At 37.1% G+C, this 21,432-nt stretch overlaps 1 protein-coding gene across 11 annotated transcripts in view; it reads right to left on the reverse strand.

Annotated features, from left to right (window-relative positions):
* Positions 1-21,432, reverse strand: part of ADD3 (adducin 3) — a 134,244-nt gene that overhangs the window by 60,397 nt on the left and 52,415 nt on the right. The window contains exon 1 of one of the 11 annotated variants that reach the window (XM_055249540.2): positions 271-600. The exons of 8 other annotated variants lie outside the window; for them this stretch is intronic. The gene's annotated coding sequence lies outside the window, so the exon portion shown is untranslated. Of the gene's footprint in view, positions 1-270; positions 601-21,432 lie in introns of those variants that run through there. 2 more of the 11 variants (XM_063626165.1, XM_063626111.1) reach the window with 2 other exon arrangements.

The raw sequence follows: 21,432 nt of genomic DNA on the forward strand, positions 1-21,432 counted from the left end.
CTATTTGCCTTCATTTGAACAGTCAGTGTCATCCCCAAAATCGTTAAAAATAACAATTCAGTAAACTGTTTAAGAAACGGAAAGAAAAAAAAAGCAGACAAGTGAACTAAAAGAAAAAAAACTTAGTTGAGTGATAAAGCCAGAGGCTCCTCCCAAAGAAGAATATTGCAATGTTACCAGCAGCTGGCACAAAGCTTAACCATCTATCTTATCTGTGTTTCCCCTTAAGCTGTGAGCAATCAGTATTACAATAGACAATCCATTACTTACAAAAAAATTGAAGGGCTGTAAATTTCTTAAGCTGGTTTTTGTATGGCAATTCTGTTGCAATACTGCCCTAAAAATGAACTTTGTTTTAAAGAGCAAGATATCCACACTCAATGTGGTTAGAGCAAGGGTGGAGCTCACTCTGGGGGAAACAACACACCCAGGCAGACTTCAGTGAGAGCAAACTGCACGTTAATATTGCCACACATTTTTCAGAGCCTCAGAGTCACAATTAATTGATTAGTCCTCCTAAAAAAGTGGGGGAGAGTTCACGTTTGTAGATCAGCTTTCCTGCCTTGAAGTAAAATGTATTCTCATTTCTTGTTTGTGAAGAAAGTAAAGATAAAACGCAAGACAGATCACACAGTTCAACCAACACAATGTTAGATGGAAGTGGAGTACTATAAAGGAAGTCCAACCATGCCAACTTCTAAGTTTAGCAACAGCAGCTTTTACATATCTCAAGGTGTCAGAAGCATTGCTCATTCTAAAACATTACTTCAGCCTGTTTCCAGAGGTCCTGAACATGAACACAAATTACCTCTTTCTCTCCTCACCAGTGCTCTAGTTCTAGCAATGCACAAACAATAAAAACATTTTATTATCAACTAGCAATAGTTCCTTTCAAAATAAGATGTCATTTATGGAGTTGCTTTGGTAGAATATTGAAATGTACATGTAAAAAAAAAATTATTACACATACCATACTTTTAAAAATTTTATACTCACCCACTTTTTCAATAATTTTGTAGGAATTTTATTTTAAAAAGTTTTCCACAGTATGTGTAAATACTGTACAAATTAATAGGATCTAAAATAATTTATCAGTTATTGAAACTATTATCGAACATCTGATAATTATTCAAAGTGATTTTAACCAATACTATTTTCTGTATATGCATATTCAGAAACACAACCAAGAGTTATTTTTAATTGAATTCCTATAATCATAAAATTAAAGTTTGAGTAAAATAAGCGTATAAAAAACTATATAATTGTTTACAAAGAATTTAAAATGAACAATGGAAAAGGATTTGAGAGAACACCAGGAAAATATTATTTTTAATGATTCATGTTGTCACGTTACTCTAACCAAGAGCTACTCTCTCACATTGGAACAATAAATCAGTTTGGAGTATTGAACATTTCAATATTTTGAGAGATGGCCTAGAACATCCTCTCTCAGGACCTTAGTGAGGGTCTGTTGATTGATCTTGCCTTTGTTGGATTATGAGGTCACTCCTGCCACATGATAAATTAACCATTCCAACATACTCTTCTCATAGTCTAACAGCCTGATTTATTTTTTCAACCATCTATGTAATTATGATTATCTACTATCTCTTCCTCATCTCCCCCTCAAACTAACAATTCAAAGTTACCAGTTGGTTATTATAGTAGAAGAATCCTGTCTTGATACTTTTTGGATTTGCACTGGCAGAATGTGTTTTCAAGTCAAACTTCACTTTCACAGCTGCAAAGGAAATGACAAGGAAGAAAAACACAGCCAATATATATCAGCAATTAATTCCATCCACAACTGCCCAGCTGTTTGTGCATGGAAGAATCAATCTGTTTCCTTTTGGGGCTTTCACCACTGAAAATTGATACTGCACATTCAGAGACACAAGCTGTTTGTAACATGTCAGGAATGTGCGCAAGATCACATAGAGTTGAAGAGACAAAATGAAATCCAGATCTAGTTTTCTTGGGACTTGCCAGTATTATTTCATAGCTTTAAAACAAAACAAAACAAAAGAACAAAAAACCATAAAAACACCCCAATCACAGAGAGAGCAAAATACATGAAAAAATATTCTCCCTTCTGAATATCACCCTTCCAATAAAGAGAAAATCTGCCAATGATACCAGATTTAGTATCAAGAATAGACACTGATTTATTGGCATAGACAAGGTGTGACATTCTTAGGAATCCGCATGCCCTCAGTATGTTAAATCCAGCCAATACTCCGGACTACACAGCTACTTGCCCAATGTGTAGTTAGTCCCTTTTAAAAAATCCTTATAAATGTGAAAGTTGTTGGGAACCAATGCTTTCACCACAGTCATGCAGAAAAGCAAGTTTTTCTTGGTTAGTCTTGATATTATTTGGCACTCACATACATGCCTGTTTCAGGGATTCATGTAAATTTACAGATCCAATCTTCTAGGGTAACTTTCAAGCAATGAAATTTCTCCTTCCCTCCCCCCTCATCAGTTTTGTGGATTTTAAATAAAAATACTCTACTGAGTGCCAGAGGCTTAACAACTAAAGTATGGGCTTGTGTGCAACTCATGAAGCATGCTATCCCCCTTCTCTCCCTGTCCTCCAACTCCAATTTTATTTCAAATATTTGTTTCATTTAAATTTTGTAAAATGTCATTTTGTCATATTGTATTTTCAGTACATAAAATGACTTGCGATTAGTTATTGTTATGAAAGTTAGTGAAAAAAGATAGCATTTTAAAAACAAAATAATTGAAAACATCTTTTAGCTTTGTTTAAGATAAAAAAAAAAAAGGAAATGAGGTAGCCCCATGACTGAATTCATTGTCCTTAAGGGCCTTCACCTTCCCCTTTTGCCCTCCAATCAACGTCAGCTGCACAAGAGTTCACGCACTCCTGATGCCTGTACATTCTCAAATACAACATAGACAGGACATTCACTCTGGGCACCACTAGGATCTAGGGCTTGATCAATGAAGAGAAGACAAACTGTCTACTCCAAATAGGGGAGTGAATGAAACATTCCATAAGCTTCCAAATGGAGATGTTTTCAAGTGCCAGAAATCAAACCAGCACAATGAGAAACTGTCTCTAACTAAAGTGCTATGAATCCTGAAGTCACGAAGTTTGATTTGTTAAGGAACTACTAGGCATCTCAAACATGTGGTAGACGAAAAGCACAAAACCAAAAAAAAAGGGCTTTTTCTTTTGAACAAACATCATCTGGTCAAGGATATATCGGGTTGGCAGAGGAGAGGAGAGAAGTTTAATCTTTGGCTGATGGTGACACCAACTTCTAGAAATGTGGTATAACTATTAGTGACTTAAAACAGCCACAGAGATGAGCTTTGCTTGGCAAGCTTCAGCTCTGTGGGACATTCAGTCTAGCTTGAAATGTCTATGGAAAGTAACCTCTCCACCTACTACAAGACTGGCTAAGGAAAAAAAAGTCCTGTCTAAACTGTTTAAATCAGGTTAAATTCATGTCAGTCTGGGGTGGGAAGCTGGCTGCTTCCATGGGTTCCTCTACTCAGTTGGGAGCACCTTTGTATTCCAACAGATAGCACAGAGCTTAGAGCTTAGCCCACTGAAATCATCTGTAAGTGCTGAATGGTAATAGGCATTTAGTTATAATAAAAACAAAACAACTAAGAATGAACACTCTCCAAAAAAGAAAGCAAAATGACAGAAAAATAGGGGGCAAGGAGATGATCAGAATAAAATGCATGAAATATTAAAAAGATTAAAAACCAACTGTGCAAACTTGTGTGTCCTCAGAGATCTAAATGCTGCTAAGCAGTTAAAGTGCCACTGGAATAATTCAGACTGCTGTGCAGTGCACTTTACATACTTATTCCATGTACTTCCACGGCAACCCTATCGGTAGTACTGTTATGATGCCTCCTTTACAGATAAGAAAACTAGGGCCGGGCGCGGTGGCTCAAGCCTGTAATCCCAGCACTTTGGGAGGCTGAGGTGGGCGGATCACGAGGTCAGGAGATCAAGACCATCCCTGCTAAAATGGTGAAATCCTGTCTCTATTAAAAATACAAAAAATTAGCTGGGTGTGGTGGTGGGTGCCTGCAGTCCCAGCTACTCGGGAGGCTGAGGCAGGAGAATGGTATGAATCTGGGAGGTGGAGCTTGAGTGAGCCACTGCACTCCAGCCTGGGTGACAGAGCTAGACTCAGTCTCAAAAAAAAAAATAAAAAAAGAAAACTAAAACTCAGAGGTTAAGCAAATAAGGTCATACAACTAGTGGCAATAGAGATAAGTCGAACAGTGATTTTTTCATCCCTGGTAATTTTCACAATAGGCCAATTTTACACATACTATGGAGGTTCTAGGTTGAAGAAAACTCAGTTGTGGGATTCAGCTGAGGGAGTAAAACTCAAGGGGAGAAAAAAAGGCCTGGACAAAAGGTAAACCAAAGCCAAGGTGTAAGAGTTATGTGAGTTCTATGTAGGAGGAAGCTTCATGAAACAGTCTGCCATCCTATAGTTAAAATTCAGAGATGTCCCTTGAACTGTAGAAGGGCTCAAGAGTAGCTCTTACTCTCTCACAGCTTTGGTTCCCCCAGTTAACTGTTCTCACAAGTGATAATACCACATAGATAACTCCTTGATAAAAATGCTGACCATGGTGTTCATGCTTCAGAAGACAGTAAGAGCCTATCCAAGTTGGTGAAATCCAACTGTTGTCTGCAGGCATTTCTGACTATATTCTATAATTTCCTATTTGAGGGATGCCCTGGTTTAGCCTCTCCTGCAAAGACGGATTTGTGAAGAAAAGCCTCCTACAGGCCTCCACCCGGTAAAGCCTCAAGTCCCACAACCCTCTGGCTTACTTCCAACATAGCACTCCTTACACTGTTCCCTGGGTATACCTCTCACACATACAGTGTGCAACTTGAGGGCAGGGCCCCTCAGGACCTAGACCAGGGGTTGAAAAAGGAGTTTAAAAAATATTATACATGGTGGCCAGGCGCGGTGGCTCACGCCTGTAATCCCAGCACTTTGGGAGGCTGAGGTGGGTGGATCACAAGATCAGGAGATCGAGATCATCCTGGCTAACATGATGATCTCTACTAAATACAAAAAAATCAGCTGGGCGTGGTGGCAGGCGCCTGTAGTCCTAGCTACTCGGGAGGCTGAGGCAGGAGAATGGTGTGAACCCAAGAAGCGGAGCTTGCAGTGAGCCGAGATCGCACCACTGCGCTCCAGCCTGGGTGACAGAGCGAGACTTCGTCTAAAAATAAATAAATAAACAAAATTATACATGGTAAATGAATAATGTCCCTTGCCTATTTAATATGTAATAGATGGTTATTTGTTAAAACAGGTAATCCAGGATTTAAAAAGGAAGAATTATAGAAAAGGCAAGGTTGGGGATAAGTGAAATATGGTTAATGTTCAAAATAGGCTTTTTCTGGATAAAAAAATGTAAACAACATAACCTACAACGATTGATAAGTTCAGCTTATTAAAGCTGAGGTTGAAATTCAGTTAAGTCATTAGGTCTAAAGATTAGGCATGATCCCCATTTAAGACAAAAATTAACCAAACTAGTGAGGTTGTATTATATCTTCAAGGTTGCCAAACTAGAGGTAGAAAGACATAATACGGCTTTGACTCTATTGATGGCATAATACTTCTGAAAACTATGCATTTTATTAACACCTTGTGAAGACACAGAGTACATGAAAAAGAAAAAAGCACAGAATAAAAAGTGAAGAATAAATCTATTTGTGCCATTAAAAAATCTGCAATCATGAATAATTTCTGTTTTCGGAAAAGTTCTAAAATGGAATAGAAAACAAGTAAAAACAAAATGAAATATAGCCACAAAATACGAAATATTCATGACATATGCAACTTGTTTTTACGTTCTAAATCTTTGAGGTATAACTTTTATTTTTAACTGTGGTAAGAATACATGAGATCTACCCTCTTAAATTTAAGTATACATTACTGTTGATTATAGGTACAATGTTCTATAGCAAACCTAAAGAACCTTTTTATTTTGCTGGACTGAAATCCTCTCCCCTGCAATTTGTTAAAAAAGTTACTTTTGCTTTGAGCTGTTCCATCTAAGGATATGGGGCTCTGTAAGCATCTTTAAATTGCTTTTTCCCACTATGAGACATCTCTTTACTTGGAAAAATATGTTTTATGTTTCAAATACTTTATCCAGTAAAAGCCATTCCCCCAATTTTTTTTAATCTTGGGAAATTTAAGTATTTATCCATGATGTTTCTAAAAATTATCCTCCTAAAACAAATTCAAGCACTTAGCTTCAAACACTGCTGTCGGATAGGTAGGAGGCAAAGCTGGCTCCCCACCCCCCCAAAAAAAAAACAACAAAAAACTAAAAACAAACAAAACCACATGATGTGTTTGTAGGCCTACTAACAATCTCAGCTTCTCTGAGATCTAGCTCTAGAACTTGGGCTGCCTGTATATGACAAGAGCCACATCCCAGCCTCTAAAATTAATGCTTTAAGAGTCCTCAGATATGATAAGTAAGCTTTTTCCAAGACAGGGCGAGAGACAAGTTTGGATATCCGCACCCCTACCCCCCAATCTTTATCTTTCAACCCCTGCATAACTCTGCCTGCCTTAAAGTATCTTAATGTGTTTTTCCACTCAATGGTTGATAGATTTGCTATATACTCAGTAACATGATAGAAGGTGTAACAAAAACCAAAACAAAACTGGTCTGTAAATGTATCTCTTCTGTACATTTTAGAGGGATTGCAGTTTACAGAATCATACATACTGCTCCCAAACATAACTGAAGTGTAGATTATCAATTTATTTTCTGCAACCTACAGCTGTACTGATCACATAACCTACTTTGATTTTAGGTTTTTTAAATTTATATTTAAATTCTGAGTTGGTAAATCAATTCACCGTATATTTCTTTTCTACTTTTTTCTTCAATACATTTATTCTATGAACTATTCATTCCCCAACTATTACATGCTACAATTGAACAGGTAGCATGGTAGAAAATGTAAGAAATGAATGAGACATTGTCTCTGACCCTAAAATACTAGCAATTTAGTGGGTTGGGGCAGGGAAGAGGGAGAGACAATTGTAGCACACTCTGTTATTATGTTTTAATAGATATACTACAGATTCAGAGAAAGGAGCCTATTTGAAAGGTTACAGGGCAAGTTATCCTGGAGCTTGGTCTAAAAGGAATGAGTATATATATGTATGGGGTGAAGAGAAGAAAGATTAAAAAAAGACAATATATGTTTTAATAAACTTTTAACACATGGCTTTACTTTAAATAAAAGTATCACAGATTACAACTAATACAAAAGGGAAATCAAAATTGCCACTGGGTAACAGTTTACTGTGGTTTGTATAATTTAAGCTACAGGAAGCCTACAATCTATTAGCGAACCACACAGTTTTGTGTCATGTGCTTTTGCTTTCACTCTAATCTGACTTGCATGCTAAGAAAAGAAACTCAAAAGCCATTTATATTCTTTTTTAAACAATGCTTGTTCTTACACTGCATTAACCAATGACTTAGAAATAATTAAGACCAATTATCTTAAAAGCCAATCAAATTGTAATCTGACACCACATCACCATGAAAAGAGGCGTAAGAAAGTTCTAGGTTAATACTAAGGTCAGTAAACAAATTTCATGGTCAACGTGGCACTATAGTATATTATACCCTATGGGCTCAAATCCTTAAAGGCATCAAGCATAAGCAAGGTAGATTTAATGAGAGAGGGTGGGAAGGGGAAAAAAAAAACACAACTAATAAGCATTATGTTTTGTAAGGCACTTAAGTTCTAAGGTTCACTGGCCCAGAAAGCTGTTGATATATGAGAAAGGTTACTTTTGTGGATTGAAAAATGGGCTAAGGTGATTAAATATACATTTAAAGCTGAATGGGATGATATGTTAAATTGCTGAGACTGGGTCACTCATTTGATCAACTTATTATTGATGAGAAAATGCCACAGGATTAATGTTTAAGATGCTTCCACATTGAAGTACAAATAAATAACAAATCTTCCACTTTTATGAAGAAGAATATGCAGATCATTTACAGCATATACAATCATGACAATCTGAGAGGAAAAATCCTTTAAAACGGAAAAATTAAGGTAGGATTATTTATGTAAATTATTTAAAGATTCCTTGCCAGGTTCTCTTAAATAGTAATCGCACCTGCATTTAACCATGTTATATTGAGATACAGGCAATTTTTTTTTTTTTTTTTAAGACAGGGTCCCACTCTGTTGCCCAGGCTGGGTGCAGTGGCATGATCATGGCTCACGGCAGCCACAACCTCCCCGGGCTCAAATAATCCTCCCAGCTCAGCCTCCTAAGTAGCTGGGACCACAGGCTCACATGACGACGCCCAGCTAATTTTTCTATTTTTTGCAGAGACGAGGTCTCACCATGTTGCCCAGGCTGATCTCAAACTACTGCGCTCAAGCGATCCAGCTCCCTCAGCCTCCCAAAGTGCTGGGATTACAGGAACGAGCCACCATGCCCAGCCACTAGCCAACTTTTTAGGAGCATATACTTTATACAAAGCAAGGGCTATAAGTACTTTATACTAATTAATTCACACCTACAAATCTAAACTTCGACAAAAAAGAAAAAATCCTTTTGCCTTTCAAAACGTTCACTTCAGGAGTTTAATCCTGGAGTAGGAAATCCTCAATGAATTCTTTGGATAGTGTGTATGTACAGCTGTCCCTGGGTATCCATCAGGGATTAGTTCCAGGACCTCCAATGGCCACCAAAATCCAGGATGCTCAAGTCTCTGATATAAAATGAAGTGGTATCTGCATAAAACTTTGTACTTCCTCCTGTATACTTTAATCTCTAGATTACTTATGATGCCTAATACAATGTAAATGCTATGTAAGTAGTTATTCTGTATTTTTACTCTAATATTTTCAATCTGCGGTTGGTTGAATCTGAGAATGTGAAACCCTCAGAAGTGGAAGGCCAACTGTAACTTCCTCAGAAGATTCAGAGAAAAGGGGTGGGGAGGGAGTAGAAAAGCTCATGACAATTGCTTCTGAAACTCTGAGAAGGAAAGTGACAGGAGTAGTACAAAAACTGGGTGGAAGGGGGAAAAGGACGAGCTAAGAAAGCAGATGAAGAGACAATATAGGGAGCCAAGGGTGACATGAGATAAGGCGATCAAGTAACTGTGGCAGCCAAAGAGGCTGGGCCACACCCATAGAGAGCTATGTGGCTTATTTCAAGGGGGTGGAACACTGAGCAAGTGAACAATTTTGGTTTTGTTTAACTGAAAGGTTGCACAATCCTGTAAATGGGGGAAGGAAAGGGGGTGTTTTTCCAGTATAGAGAAAGTTAGGATAAATAGCTATCACTTTAAAAAATATTAAACAAACAGAAGTAATAACTACATCATAGGAATATGAAAAAAACAAAGCAAATCAAAGCAAAAATAATCTGGCATTGTTGGTATTTTAGAAAAGCAATGTATACCTTATACATGAAAATGAAAAACTGAGAACCTTCAGGAAAGAAATATAAACTCTATGTAAACTCCGAACATTACTTATTGACTGTCATGATGAAGCTTCTTATCTTGTGGACCATGCCATCCTTCAAACTACAAGATCCCCATAAAGTACACTGACACGAATTCTGGGGTATGTGGATCAGTGTAAGGTTCTTCCTCAGTCCAACTTTAAATCTGGCAGCTTATAGAAATAATTCTCAATGACTGGATTCTTAAAACTTAATCCAAGATAAGCAATACTGTGACTCCTGTGGGATATTTCCAAGTTATTAATCTGAAACAGTTCTCAGCCTTTTTAAACTCATTCCTGCTGGTCCAATATAATAAATGATATGCTTTAAATAAAAAGGGGAGGCAGAGGGAAGAAAGAAGGCCCAAGTTAGCACCTCTGAAGTTGCTTTAAAGTTTAAAAAAACTGCAAATGAGAAGTAATAACATAATATACATTTATTATATTTTTCAATCATGTGGCTAAAAACTACAGAAAAAATTTTAGAAAGGCTTTCTTCCAGATGCAAATTACTTTATTTGATCTCACGTTTAACAGTTACTGCCTTTACTACACTCTAGGAAACGCAAGTTGAAAAAATATTTCAGGTTTTTTGTAGATGATTTATTAATCAAATCTATCTGATTTTTCTAAGCATTAATATCTTCCTACAGGGATTTTTTTAAAAGCCACTATACGTTTAACAAGCGTTTGCTGTCACCATAATACAAAAGTCAAGGTGTGCTTGCTAAACCAGAAACCAATCAGTGCACCTAGACCCGTGTTCTTAACACAGTCAGAACAGAGCAACAAAGTGTAGCTTTAACATTTTGGCTTACCAGTTTGTAAACAAAAATTTGTAGCTAGAGTGCAAAAGAGGGATCTAAATATACAAACCTCTCTCAACATTATGTCATTATATAGATCACACCATTAGTAAGAAACGCTCATGGAAAAACTCTTATTTTAGAATTTCCAAAAAATTCTAGACAATTATATCTCAAAGAAATATAAGCTGCTTAACATTTACAGAAGAATTTCAGAGTCATAGTCAACAACTAGAAACCAGGTTTTCTTCAAGTCACAAATTGTGGGGCTAGGCTTATCGAAGCCTGTAACAGACTTCTATAAGATGGAGAGTTGTTACAGAGAACCCCACACACACACAAAAAATGTTGAAGGGTTCATTCTTAGTTAAAAGGTTGACCAAAAAGAAAGAAAAAAAAAATCTATCCCTTAACGGAGAGAATTAAAAACCCAAATCAAGGTCCGGGCACCGTGGCTCACACCTGTAATCCCAGCACTTTGGAGGGCCAAGGAGGGTGGATCACGAGGTCAGGAGATCAAGACCATCCTGGCTAACACAGTGAAACCCCGTCTCTACTAAAAATACAAAAATTAGCCAGGCATGGTGGCACGCACCTGTAGTCCCAGCTACTCAGGAGGCTGAGGCAGGAGAACTGCTTGAACCTCGGAGGCAGAGGTTGCAGTGAGCCAAGATCGTGCCATTGCCCTCCAGACTGGGCGACAGAGAGAGACTCCATCTCAAAAACAAACAAAGAAACACTCAAATCAAAAAGCCTTCTCTGTCTTTTCCAGAACACTGAATGGAAAAAGTCTCCCTTGCTAATCTGTAACAAGAGGCCCACACTCACAAAGATTTGAGATTTGGGTTTATACACCAGCATGGTCCAGAAAACCCCAAGTCAAGAGAGAAACATGAAGTGGTCTTCATGTTTCAACACCCTTAAATTAAGATAAGTGTTCAAAACCCTTAAAGATAAAATTAGAAGCATGAGAAAGGAAGATTTTATAAAGACCAGCAGATTTTAAGGACTACTGAATAATCGAAAAAACTTAATGGAGTAACAGTATATGAGACCCAAGAGAGTAAACTAAAATACAGACTTGAAAAAACTAGCCAGAATGAAGCACAGAGAGACAAAGAAACGGAATATACAGAAGAGAGGCTAAAAGAGGTCGGGCGTCGTGGCTCACGCCTGTAATCCCAGCACTTTGGGAGGCTGAGGCAGGTGGATCATTTAAGGTCAGGAGTTCGAGACCAGCCTGGCCAAAATGGTGAAACCTCGTCTCTACTAAAAATACAAAAATTAGCCGGGCATGGTGGCACACATCTGTAATCCTAGCTACTCAGGAGGCTGAGGCAAGAGGATCACTTGAACCTGGGAGGCGGAGGGTGCAGTGAGCCAAGATTGAGCCACTGCACTCCAGCCTGGGCAACAGAGTGAGATTCTTTCTCAAAAAAAAAAAAAGGGGGGGTAGAGAGAGAGAGGCTAAGAAAAAACAAGACAGAGAGAGAAACAGAGACAGACACACACTAAGGGACTTTAGTAAAGTCCAACATACCAAAGTTCCTGAAGAGGAAATAGATCAGGGGAGATATTCAAGGAAATCATGGCTAGAGGCTTTTTGCAGAGTGGTCCAGGGACAGATTGCCTACAAAGAACTGACAAATAAACCTACAACAGACTTCAAAAGAAAACTAAATAAAAACAATGAGACAAAGAAATATATTCAAATTGCTGGGAGAAGATGTCAGTCTAGGAATTGTATATCTAACAAAACTATCTTTGGAGAATAAGACTAAAATAAAACACTGTCTCACTAAAAAGTTCTATGAACTTACTAAAGGAACTTTTAAAGGACAAATTCCAGGAAGAAAGAAATTAAAACTGGAAGGGCAGGCTGGGATGGAAGAAACAACAGTGAGTGAAGAAATTTTTAAGTTTTTTTTCTTTTCTGAAACAGGGTCTCGCTCTGTCACCTAGACAAGATCTCAGCTCACTGCAACCTCTTGCTTCCCAGGTTCAAGCGATCCTCCCACTTCAGCCTCCTGCGTAGCTAGGACTACAGGTGCGTGCCACCACCCCTGGCTAATTTTTGTATTTTTTGTAGAGATAAGGTTTTGCCATGTTGCCCAGGCTGGGAAACATGTAGTTTTAAAAATACTATATAAAACAATAGCAATAACAAATGCAGGTGTTTAAAAACAAGGTGAACTAATATCCTGCTTAATAATAGCATATAAGATAAGAATAGAAAATAAGAGTGTTTTAAGATCCTGTATTGTTCAGAAAAAGGGAAGAGACAGCTATTAACTTTGGATTTTAAGAATGGATGTTAACATTTTAAGGGTATCTGATAAAAGATAATCCAGAATATATCTTTTTAAACCATTGATATCAATAATAAAAAGAAAAATAACCCAATTTTTCTATTAGTAAAAGACGTGAACAGCACTTTGCAAAAGAACATCCAAAAAACCAGTAAGTACATTAAGAAGTGCCCATCATCATTAGTTATAAGGGAAATAAAAATTAAAGCCACAGTGAGATACCACTATCTACCTACCAGTATGAAAACAGAAACAAAAAACTGTTAATATCAAGCACTGGCAAGGATGTGGAACATCTGGAACTCAAAGTTGGTGTGTCAATTAGTACAAATACTTCCGGAAACTGGCCTTATCTGCAAAAGTTGGAGACACACATGCCTGTAAGCCAGCCACTCCTCTCCCAGAAATACACTCAAAAGAGCTGCATGGACATGAACACCAAAAACCATACAACAAGGATGTTCATGGCAGAATTATTTTTAATAGATGCAAACTGGAAACAATCTGAATGACCATCATCTAAATGAATTATTTTATGTTCATAAAATGGAATACAGTACATACAATAAAGAGAATGAATTACTGTTACATTTAACAACAAAGACAAATCCCACAGGGAAAAAAATGCTGGGCAAAAGAAGCGGGAGACAAAAGAGTAGATGCTGAATGATTCCATGTATACAAAATCCTGAAACAGGCAACGCTACTCTATGGTATTCAAAACTAAATTTTGAATTTAGAATATGGTATGTTCAAAACTAAATTATGTCAGGATTATGGCTACCTTGCAGACAGAGGGGAAATGCCTGAGAACCCAGAGCAGGGTGTTGCTAGCATTCTAGTTCTTGACTTAGGTAGGTTACACACGGTGTTCACTTTATATATATATATATTACATATATATATATATATAGAATATATATATTATATATATAGAATATATATAGAGAATATATATATAGAATATATATAGAGTATATATATAGAATATATATAGAATATATATAGTATATATAGAATATATATAGTATATATAGAATATATATAGTATATATAGAATATATATAGTATATATAGAATATATAGAATATATATATAGTATATATAGAATATATATATAGAATATATAGAATATATATACAGAATATATATATAGTATATATAGAATATATATAGAATATATATATAGTATATATAGAATATATATAGTATATATAGAATATATATAGTATATATAGTATATATAGAATATATATAGTATATATAGTATATATAGAATATATATATAGAATATATATAGTATATATAGTATATATAGAATATATAGTATATATAGTATATATAGAATATATATATAGAATATATATATAGAATATATAGAATATATATATAGAATATATATAGTATATATAGAATATATAGAATATATATATAGAATATATATAGTATATATAGAATATATATATACATATTCATCAAGCTGTACTGTTATGATTTCTGTACTTTTCTATATATATATGTTAAACTTGCATTTAAAAGTTTATCCGAAAAAATTAAGTGATTTAAAAGAAAGAAAAGCCTCCCCTCTTTCTATAGCAAGAACTTCTAACTTGATGCCATTTTTTCTGTTGGTTAGCTTAGCTCTCTGGAGACACTGTTAAATCCTCTTTCTCACAAAACCAAAGCATTTTCATATCCACTTTCTTATAAGAAGTAATCTAAGTTCTCTTATATGAGCTCTATATATACTCCTATACAAAATATAAATGATCCATGTAATAACTACTTAGCATGGAGGCATAATAAATAAAGAAATTCAAGAAAATTTAGGTCTCAAATCAGTATACTAGTTACTCCGCTTCTCCACCTCAACAATATAATGGATGTAAATATATAGTGCAGCATAAATTATCACAATGTTCAATCACTGTGGCCAACAGCAGTGTTACAGTATTAATGCACTCTGTTGTCTGAATTCAACAGTTTCTCCCGTCTTCAGCTCCTGATGCCATTTTTCAGTGGTAAGAAACATTAACAACACATTCACAAAACACAATCTAAATCAGGCCTTCTAGTCGTTAAAAAAAAATGAAGATATCGTTCAAAACTAAATTATGTAAAATGAAAACAAAAACCTGCATGTAACCACTAATCCACAACAAATAATTAAGAATCATTTTTTCCCTTAATCACAATCTTTCTGCTGGGCAGAGATAATCAGAACAGATCCTGAAATATCTGTTCAAGACTAACACATTTCAGGGTTACACAATCTTGCCCTATCCAATCTTGTCCTAAGAGAATTTTCTGAATTCTCAGGGTAATAGAAATTTTATATCCATATTATGCTACTTTTGACTAATACTGTTTTATCTCATAGTTTAAGAATCTGATAGAGAGTGTGATATGGAAACATATCTGCTGGTAGAATGCTACTTTCTGATATGTTACTGAAGAGCAAAGGCTGGGAGGAAGATCCCTAGAAAAAACTAATTTTGTCTTCTTCACTAACTTATTAAAATTGGTTACCATTTTGAAAATTTTGGGGGTACATTTCATACTTTCAAATATATAAAGGTAGGTTTGTATTATTTTTATTTAATTTTTGAGACAGGGTCTTGCCCTGTTGCCCAGGAGAGAGTGCAGTGGTGAGATCACAGCTCACTGCAGCCCTGACCTCCTGGGCTCAAGCAATCCTCCCACCTCAGCCACCTAAGTAGCTGGGACCACAGGTACACACCCTCACACCAGTTTTTTTTTTTTTTTTTTTTTTTTTTTTGAGACGGAGTTTCACTCTTGCTGCTTAGGCTGCAGTGCAATGGCATGATCTCGGCTCACCGCAACCTCCGCCTTCCGGGTTCAAGCCGTTCTCCTGCCTCAGCCTTCCAGGTATCTGGGATTACAGGCATGTGCCACCACGCCCAGCTAACTCTGTATTATTATTATTATTTTTTTTTTTAGTAGAGACAGGGTGTCTCCATGTTCGTCAGGCTGCTCTTGAACTCCCGACCTCAGGTGATCCGCCCGCCTCAGCCTCCCAAAGTGCTGGGATTACAGGCATGAGCCGCTGCACCTGGCCTCGATTTTTTATTTTTTGTAAAGATGGGGTATCCTCCTGTTGCCCAGGCTAGCCTCGAACTCCTGGGCTCAAGGGATCCTCCTGCCCTGGAACCCCAAAGTGTTGGGATTATAGGTGTGAGCCACCGTGTCTGGCCTGGCCAATTTGCATTCTTAACAGTAAAAATCTAGTAGTCAGCAGAACTAGCTTCTAGTTCCAGTTCTAGCTCTGATTTTAACTCACACAATGATTTTGGTTAAGTTACTCAGTCTTTCTAGGCCTCACTTTGCTCAAGTGAAAATGAGAGGACTGAATTAGATGCCCTTGAAGATTTCATACAATTCTAATACCCTATAATGGATCTAGTGTAGAATGTATCGCAGACTAGAAATTTACAAGGATGATTATGGTACCCAGATAAAGATAATACAGCAATAAAAAAGAAAAGCAAATATTTAACCCTTAATTAGCCAGTCCAATTTGTTAAGTTAGGTCTCTGCCCAAATGGATATTCCTTCCTCTACAAGCACCTGGATTTCATCTATTTCAGCACTTATGTGCACTGCAGAAGTGTTTATGAAATACAGTACCTATTTGCTTTATACCTTGCAAAAGTACTTCTTGAAGATGCTATCATTCTGCTTTCCCAAAGGAAAGCTGACTCCAGTCAATCCTCTCTCATTTAGACTTTCAACATCAATTAGCATTAAGGGGACACACACAGAAACCACCACCCCACCCAAAAAAAAGACTGACAACCCTTTTCCAGGCTGCACTACACCAATAAAACTGTCATTGAGTAAGTCAATCCCATAAGCCCCTCTCTACTACATACACTGTCAGGAAGCCATCAGCATTACCTGTATCTACTTTGGCTGTCATTTATGGCTCTGCTGGATGAGCCTCACCATCTGGAATACCATGGCTTCATCTTTCTAAATTCAACAGCTCAGCTGGCTTACCTCTTTCTCATCTTTCATATTATATAGTGGTGGATCTTTCAGAGTAATAGGCACTAATACAATGAGAGGGACAACATAGTCGTAGCACAAAGCTCAGGCTCAGTGAATGTCACATACGGTCGAAAGGACCTTATAGGTCATCTAGTCCAATTCTTTCTTTTCACTTGTGAGAATTCAGAGGCGCCCAATATCACTATCTAAGGTCATACAGAATGTGCATATCCTAACTTCAGGCTAGTACTCTTTCTACTCTATAAAATTTAAAGTTGCCTCTCAGGAAAGAATGCTTAAATTGGAATCCACCTCCTATAGAACACGGTATTTGTCATTCCTCTATATCAACAATGAAATATCCACTTCAAATGAGATGAGATACTGAAAAACTTCAAGTTCTGTCTGTCCAAATGTCAAAAAATGAATTTGTGCTAATAGACACAATCTACTAGCATATTAGGCTCAGACAGAGTGCAAAATACCAAGGAAGTAGTTTAATATTGTTCCAGTGGCAAAGATTTTTAGGATAGTGAGATGAAAGAAATGTCCCGAAGTTGTCCTCAGGCTTTGAGAGAGAATAAAATGGTGGAATGGTTAGAACACAGAGCAAGCATTTGATTCTTTATAAAGAAATTATGTGATTTGCAAAGAAATAAGACAACCGCTTCAATTATAGCACTAGGCTAAAATATCCAAGTGCTTTTGGGATTTTCTTGTAAAAATTTATTCGGGGTGGGGGGGTTTCCTTGTCATTTAGTTTTTGCAGCACACACACCCCATATTTAATCCACTATCTGCCTACAACCTAGTATTTAGCTATTATTCACATTCTCATGTGGGCATATACCCAACTTCTTACTCCATCAAACACCGGAATAAATGTTAATATATTAGGAAATTAGAAAAACGAAATGAACAGGAGGGAAAGCAAATACATTTTCACACAAAGTACAGGATACAGCTGTGATCTGTCAAACTTACAAGACTGTCTCCTTAGCTAACAGCAAAGCTACAGGACTATCTTCTCAGCTGAACAGGAAGTCGCAGTCTAAAAAATATAAATGTTCCCAAGCCTCAACTCTATTCCCTTCACTTCACATTTCTAGCACACATTCACCCTTTGACCAGGCCTGTGTAATACACCCATTCAAGTAGGCTTGACGAGGTGTCAGCAAGTCTATGGATGACAAGTACTTTGAGAGTCCACAGAATAACCTTTAATCATGATGTCCCTAAATAAAAAGCCATGTGGGACTAATGTGTTTGGTTGTACTCTTCAGAATAAACAGGTTGTAGCAAGTAAGACAAAACCAACTTTGGCCTTTAAGAAAGTCATACTTGTATGAATGATCTTTACTTTTTTTTATTTTTTTTGAGACAGAGTCTCGCTCAGTCACCCAGGCTGGAATGCAGTGGCACCATCTTGGCTCATTGCAACCTCAGCCTCCTTGGTTCAAGCGATCCTTCTGCCTCAGCCTCCCGAGTAGCTGGGACTACAGGTGCAAGCCACTACAGCCAGCTAATTTTTGTATTTTTGGTAGAGACGGGGTGTCTCTATATGGTGATAGTGGCCAGGCTGTTCTCGAACTCCTGATCTCGTGATCCGCCCGCCTTGGCCTCCCAAAGTGCTGGGATTACAGGCGTGAGCCACCACATCCGGCCTATTTTTTATTTATGAGACACTTTGTCACCCAGGCTGGAGTATAGTGGAGTGCACTCAGCTCACTGCAACCTCCGCCTCCCGGGTTCAAGAAATTCTCCTGCCTCAGCCTCCCGAGTAGCGGGGATTACAGGCATGCGCCACCACGCCCAGCTAATTTTTGTATTTTTAGTTTAGACAGGACTTCATCATTTTGGCCAGGCAGTCCTCAAACTCCTGACTTCAAGTGATTCAACTGCCTCAGCTTCCCAAAGTGCTGGGATCACAGGCATGAGCCACAGCACCTAGCCTGTATGGGTGATCTTTATAGTTTTCCAGTTCTGAAAGTGTTTCCATGGTACCAAAATATAACTAAAAAAATAGAATTTCCTTTATCTTTCATAGGATCCTATGTCAGCTAACAGACAAGGCACCTAACCCAGGCCCAAGGCAATGGAGGTGAAAAGAGAGCACTTCACAATGGATCTAATGTAATTTTTAAGTTATTTATAAATTAAATGTCCCTTATAAACTATAATTTTAAAAGATGAGAGTCTAGGAAAGAAGGAAGACAGTGTTGTAGGCACTGGGAAAAATTTTGCAACCAATGATAATTTAACAGTAATATGGCAGATCCTTCCTACAGTTCCACTTTAGAATGGACTTGTGATACTGAAAAGAATCATGAGCTAGATACTTAGATGCTGATTAGAGGTGCCCAGGTACATCAGCAGATCATATTCCAAATGGTAGTTCAACATACATGAAAGGCTCAATACAAAGGAAATAGTGATATCCTCAAATGGTGTGTTTAGAAAAGAGAGGAGGTGGTGAGCATTTTTTCCCCCAAGAAAATGCTACAGAATTATTTTCAAATTAATACTCCTTTCAATGTCTTGATTTCCCAGCTTATGCTTTACATCAGAGGAGAGCACAGCACTGTTGCCACAGTCCTCACAAAGTACTATCACCATGGGTATGATACACACAGAATGGAGCTAACTCTCAAACAGGAAGTCACCATCTTGTCAATCAGATAGTACACATTAGAAATGAAAAGATCAGCAATATGTGTAGAAAGCAATAAAGAACATGTAGAATCGAGAGAAGGAATTCTGAGATCTTGCCCTTTTTCACAGGCGGCTCCACAATTTATGAACAGCTGGGAAATTTCCTGTTCACAGGAAAAGGATGACTTCTTAGTTCACATTAAAGTGGAAATGACAAAAACTGACTGCATCACACAGAAAAAAGGTGTTTCCTGAAAAAAGGAGAGACAGAGCGCTGCCTTTATTTGCAAAAGAAATTGCCCTCCTCAAAAAATACACCACAAAAACCCAAAGTACAAAGGAAAAGCAAAATAACATGCATATGGCAAGCAAAAAAAAAAAAAAAAAATCTTCAGGAGATAAAGGAGAAAATAACTAAATCAAAAATATTTCATGGTAAGAGTTAGCTTCAGTGGGAAAATCATTTTGTCCCTGTGGGTTATTTTAAATGCAAATATGCATAAGGGAAATGATAGCATATTTCTACTTGATATTCATGCAAAGATTTTTATCTGTAATTTTTGAAAATGATTATCTAGCATCAGCTTTTCTACATACATACACAAAAGAATCCATACTTCATCACTAACTTATCATTAGCTCCTATAGATTATTTCAAAGAATCAATGCTTGGTTTATTCTTTAAATTATAGTGATTCTGAAAAAGTACATTCTTTCATTGCAACAAAAAATATTTGCTGGGTGCCTACTGTTTACCATTTTACATGCTGGGGTCTCAGCGGAGAACAAGCTCCCTGCCTTCCTGGAGTTTTGCCTAGTTTTATTGACTAGAGCAGTGGTTTTCAAACTTCACTGCAAATTAGAATCAGATGAAGAGCTTTAAACAAATCCCAGTACCCAGACTGCACCGACACCATTTAAATCAAAATCTCAGCAGTGAGACCTAGACATCAATAATTGTGAAGCACCAAGTGACTCCAAAGAACAATAATGTTGGAGTACCAGTAGATCTAAAGCATTAGTTCCTAGCTAGGAGCGGTAGCTTAGCCCATAATCCCAGCGCTTTGGGAGGCCCAGGCAGGAGGACTGATTGAGGCCAGAAGTTTGAAAGCATTAGTTCTCAACTTTGGGTCTTTGAAAAAACACCTCTTGGTCAGTAAAACTGTTTTCCTGCATCTTTAAGGAAGACGAATTTTCCAGAACTACTAGGAAAAATTACTGGCAACTATTTTTGGATAAGTAACAATATAATACATTCAATGCAGAGAAGAGTTAGTTGTCACATAATACCCAATTAGAAAAATGCAGAGTGGGGTACAGAAAGGGTTGATATGGGGAGAATTGGGGGTATGAAAAAAATGCACTGGGTCACTAACCCCAGCCCATCTCTTATCCACAAAGGCATCAAAATATTTTGCAACCTAAGGAACTCTTGAAAAATAATTGGAAACTGTTAAGAACCTAGAGTTTCCCTATATCACTGACCACAGGAATCCAAAGAACTTTCAAATAAAGACATGGGTCTAGAAAGAACCAAAACTAACCTAATTATAATCCCATCTTCCCATTAGTATAGCCACTGCCCAAATAGTCCCTGTGATAGCTAAAGAAGACCAGTAAAAAGGAAGAGTTTTTCCTTTGCTCCAGGTGCATGGTAAGGGTACTTTTGAGGAAGGTGAGATAAAAAGGAACTTCAAGTTTTACTCGGTATAGAGATCTTAGAATTTAAATTTGTGACAATTGTTTCAAATTCAATACTTTAAGGAATCTATTCAGTGTTGACTAGTTGACTAGAAAAATCTGATTTGTCCATTTCCCTTCTATTAACTCTTAGAGCAAATTAATACTCTAAACCACAAAATTATCTTCACTTTCTACTCCAAGTCCTGTAATTATTTTGCAAAAAATTCCATTTATTTCCCAAGCATAAGGAAAGGTATTTTCTACTTCTAAAAATTAATGCCTACTACTGTTTGTGATAAGGAGAAAAAACCCTTACTTCGGCTGTGCTGTCATCTTCAAAGCAGTTTTAATTCCCAATATAAAATGGGGTTGACACTAATTCTCTTGATCTTTGCTAGTTTTCAATTGCACTTTCCTGCTTTTGTAAATATTA

This window comes from Symphalangus syndactylus, chromosome 2, assembly GCF_028878055.3.
Source record: "Symphalangus syndactylus isolate Jambi chromosome 2, NHGRI_mSymSyn1-v2.1_pri, whole genome shotgun sequence".
NCBI lineage: Eukaryota > Metazoa > Chordata > Mammalia > Primates > Hylobatidae > Symphalangus > Symphalangus syndactylus.